Below are 4,844 nucleotides of genomic sequence, written 5' to 3' on the forward strand. Positions count from 1 at the left end.
ATAAATGGTCTTATTTTTACGATTTAGTTTTAATCCAAATGATGCGTGCTAAGTGAGTGAACATCAAAGATCACACAACAGAAGTGCGCGCGCTCTCGCTCTCTCTCCCTACCGTTAAGTAACTTGTGCATTGTTTTACTTGTTTTTTACATATCCGACCAAACTACAAATTTTCCAGTGATGTCTGTGAGAAAGGGATATTCACTCGACAAGCTCGCGCACTCAATCCACTCAGCGTGATTTGTTTATCAGCTCGCGCACACCAGCTATACAGGCGTTAATACTGAATGTTTAACGTTATATTCATTGCATACAGATACTTTCCAACAATTCTCAAACGATTGTTCGAAGCAGTTCTAAGATTCAGTCTCTCTAAACTCCTCCTATGGTCAAGCCTCATTGATTATAACGGATTTTTGTGAGATCGCGATAACCTGAAATGAATGACAGCTTTATAATTATTATAGGGAGCGCAAAGCGCGCTTTCTTGGCTAGTTCATTCAGAATTTGAATAACAATTTTTTTAATTTAAAACAAAAATAACGACTTTATGCGTGACGCAGCTGACACAGAATACCCGGACAGCACACATACGTTGGGCCGATGTCGAAATACAAAATTTCATCGGTACGACGTCGCTCAGGGAGCGTTTGCTAATAGGGAAGATGTCGCCGCGACGTCGGCCTCTGATCGCAAATGCTCTCCGGCCGATGTTGGGACGATGCAGCTTAGTCATTCTTGAGAAGTGGGACAAAATGGTGCAAAATTGAAAAAATAAAACCTTGTACTCTGACAAATGAAACTACATTTATGTATCTTATATGTACTAAGCTACTGAGATATGCTTTGATACAACCTCCCAACTTTTCTCTTTTTTAACAAAATTTGCTTTTTTTAGCTTGGACTGTGTAACACAATTTCAGCTTTATCTTTAACAGCATTCAAGATGTTTTTACCATTTCAAAACACATTCTCGTGTTAGCAGACAGACTACACTTTCACATGTGACCGACAATTCCACAACAAATATAAAATATCATAATGAAATTTTATCAAAATATTCAACTGACGGAGGTGACCGAACTGACGAAAACCTGAATTTGTAGTCATCTTAACTATCAAATACATTAGTAAAAACAAAATCAACCATAGTTTTACTACAGTAAACATGGTTTAACTATGACTGTTGCTGTAAAACCATTGCAAGTACAAAAATAACCATTATTAGGCTACAGCATTTGCAGTAAAACCATAGTAAAAACAAAATCAACCATAGTTTTACTACAGTAAACATGGTTTAACTATGCAGTAAAACCATTGTAAGTACAAAAATAACCATTATTAGGCTACAGCATTTGAAGTAAAACCGTAGTAACTACAAAATTTACCATGATTTCAAAAACTATGGTTACTATAGTCATGGTTACCACAGTTTTACTGTAGTATTACTACAATATAACCATAGTAGACCCATGGCATCAAAACCATGGTATGAACTTAAAAACAAACAAAAAAACATTGGTTACTACACATGGTTGCTACAGTTTTACCATAGTAAATCATGGTTAACTGTTGTATAAGTATGAGCACCTTTCACAATACTTAATTAAAAGTAGGTTTACAGAAAATGCATGCTTTCAAGGTTACAATTTAAAAAATATCCTTAAATCAGCCAGAAGTGACTGAGTGAGACTCATTGGGGGAAGAGCATCTTCTGGCAACAAAGTATGCCAGCAGCTCAAAAGTAATAGAAGTCATGTGTTCAGTACTAATACTTATCGATTTCTATCTTCATGGCAAAAACTGACAAACAATAAGTACAGCAGTTAAAATGTTTTCAATTATATGATACAAATTCTAAAATCTTTTCTGATAAAATCTTACTAAAGTCTCTAGTCGTGTTCAGTTAAACAAGATCTTTCGATATTATTAAAGGGTATGTTCAACCATTTTCAATCCACTTTGTACTGTTACAATGTTGGTAATATATGTAAAAGAACAATGTTTATTCTTTCTCAGAGATACCGAGTTTATTTGTCAGCAAAATTCTGCTGCATGACACAAAACACAGGTTTTGTCATTTTGATGCTGCAAAATTTTTTTTTGCCATTTTGTCAAAACTCGTCATTTCATTTTGGGTAATATATGTAAAAGAACAATGTTTATTCTTTCTCAGAGATACCCAGTTTTATTTGTCAGCAAAATTCTGCTGCATGACACAAAACACAGATTTTGTCATTTTGATGCTGCAAATTTTTTTTTTGCCATTTTGTCAAAACTCGTCATTTCATTTTGCGTCATCCTGCGGAGTGTTGCTTACAAATAAAAGGGGACATATCGGTGCACATAACTCAGAGAAAGAGTAAATATTGTTCATTTACAGATAAAAGAAACATTGCAATAATACAAAGTGGGTTGAAAATGGTCAAACTTGCCATTAAAGGCAATATAAGGATAATATTTGTCAGTTTTGTGTGTCCATGTACAGTTGCCAACATCTGAAGTCTTTGTGAGTGTTGGCGTCAGCTGAAGTCTTCACAAATGAGGCTGGATCCAATCTGGAGCTGGCGTAATCTCTAGTAACCTTGGAATGGACATCCTGAGATAGAAACAGGAAAGCAAACGGAGAAAGATTAGCATTGCTGCTGTTCATATTATTTCAGACAAAAGATGATTTATTTCATCACATATAATTGGAGTGCAAGGTTATGAGATGTGTTATGTGAATACTTGTCTAAAAATGTATAATTTAATCTAATTTAAACTAAAAGATTGTGCGTGAGTCCCAAACATTATGAGGAAGGCAAGTGTTTTGTGACCTCATTACAGGCCAAGCATCATAGCTGCCGTTGCCCCTATTTGTGCTTATTTTTGCTAATATCTGGTTTAATCACAATCAGAATGTGTTTAGATCCCTTGGTAAACAAACTATTTGTCCTCAGAATTCGGGAACAGACAGTCTCTATAGAATGGACTACATATGCCACAGTATCGGTTAAAGCAGGGGTGTCAATCTCAGTTCCTGGAGAGCAACAGCCCTGCAGAGTTTAGATTCAACTCTAATTAAACACACCTGATCCAGCTAATCAAGTCATTCAGACTTATTTGAAAACTACAAGGTATGTGTGTTTGGAGCAGGGTTGGAACTAAACTCTGCAGGGCTGCGGCCCTCCAGGAACTGAGTTTGACACCCCTGATTTAAAGGGATAGTTCAACTAAAAAAATGAAAATTCTGTTATTAATTACTAACCCACATGTCGTTCCAAACCTGTAAGATCTTTGTTCATCTTTGGAACATTAATTGCAATTTTTTTTTGACAGGCAAAATGGCTTAATTGCTTTATTTACTTTTTTTTTTCAAGTGTGCTGCCCAATAATATGCTTTAAAGAAAGGTAACCCAAATCCCCCTTTCTCCTTAGATTTAAAAAAGTGTTGTTTTTTAATTCTTGCTGTTTTATAATTCCATAAAAACTGAAAAATGATCTTGTCTAGTTGTTTAAAACAGGATTGTGGTATACATGAAGGGATAGACTGAAATAGGTGGAGGAATCTTGGTAGGCTCATCATCTTTACTGCATTAATTTTACCTACCATTGAAATTGGCAATGTTCTCCAATAGTCTATATTATTTTTTAATTGATCAATCCTCTTTTGCCAATTGGCTCTTAGAAGGTCTTTTGGTTTTTTAGTTATTATGACACCAAGATAAGTAAAAAAGTTTTCTGCTATCTTGAACGGGGTGGATCTTATATACTGCTTACAAGTGTTGGGCAAAATAGTCATCAATTCACTTTTTTCCCAGTTAACAGTAAAACGTGATATATTCCCGAATCTTGTAATTGAAGTGAGGAGATGTGGAATAGACTTACTAGGATTTTTAATAAACAAAAGTATATCGTCTGTGTAGAGTGAAATATGTTGTGGGTATCTTGAACGGGGTGGATCTTATATACTGCTTACAAGTGTTGGGCACAATAGTCATCAAGTCACTTTTTTCTCAGTTAACCGTAAAACCTGATATATTCCTGAATCTTGTAATTGAAGTGAGGAGATGTGGAATAGACTTACTAGGATTTTTAATAAACAAAAGTATATCGTCTGCGTAGAGTGAAATATGTTGTGGGAGGCCACCTATCGTTATTGGTTGGATATCTGCCTGTTGCCGAATGTATGCAGCCAAGGGCTCTATCGCAACTGCGAAAAGAAATGGAGACAGCGGGCAGCCTTGTCTTGTCCCTCTATAAATTGAGAAAGGAGCTGAAATATTATGATTAGTCACTACTGAGGCTTTTGGACAGGAATATATTGTTTTTATCCACTCTCTAAACACGTGGCTGAAACCAAATTTCTGAAGGACCGACATCATATATCCCCATTCTACTTGGTCAAATGCCCTTTGTGCATCCAATGAAATGACTGCAGCTTCTTCTTTATGATTTGAATATAAAACATTGCATAGTCGACGTAGATTAAAATACATATATCGATTTTAATCTATTTTCACTTCCCTTCTTCAGATGTGTTTCTTGAATAAAACCTATATCAGCTTTTAAAGTTTTGAGATGTGAAAGAAACTTTCCACGCTTTACAGGGCTATTGATTCCCCTAACATTCCAACTGATAAGCCTAATATTGCCCAGTCTACCACTGTGATCTTTACTGTAAGTATCAGTTGACATTTATTTATTATTAAAAAAAATAATAATTATGAAACCGTACCATAACCAAAACAGGAACATTTGGACCTTCTTTAGAACTTGTAGACACAACCAACAGAACACCCACACAAGGTTTCCCTCCCTCCCACCCTATGCTTCCAGAGAGGGAACTTTAAAACTTAGCT

General features: G+C 35.5%; 1 protein-coding gene across 1 annotated transcript in view; it reads right to left on the reverse strand.

The window, feature by feature from the left end:
• LOC107554748 (gastrula zinc finger protein XlCGF57.1-like) overlaps nucleotides 1–4,512 on the reverse strand; it is a 26,724-nt gene extending 22,212 nt beyond the window's left edge. Inside the window, exon 1 of the mRNA XM_016237347.1 lies at nucleotides 4,506–4,512. The gene's annotated coding sequence lies outside the window, so the exon portion shown is untranslated. The remainder of the gene's footprint in view (nucleotides 1–4,505) is intronic.
• Between the last annotated feature and the right edge of the window lie 332 nt (nucleotides 4,513–4,844).

This window comes from Sinocyclocheilus grahami, unplaced genomic scaffold (genome assembly GCF_001515645.1).
Source record: "Sinocyclocheilus grahami isolate Dianchi unplaced genomic scaffold, SAMN03320097.WGS_v1.1 scaffold512.1, whole genome shotgun sequence".
Taxonomy (NCBI): domain Eukaryota; kingdom Metazoa; phylum Chordata; class Actinopteri; order Cypriniformes; family Cyprinidae; genus Sinocyclocheilus; species Sinocyclocheilus grahami.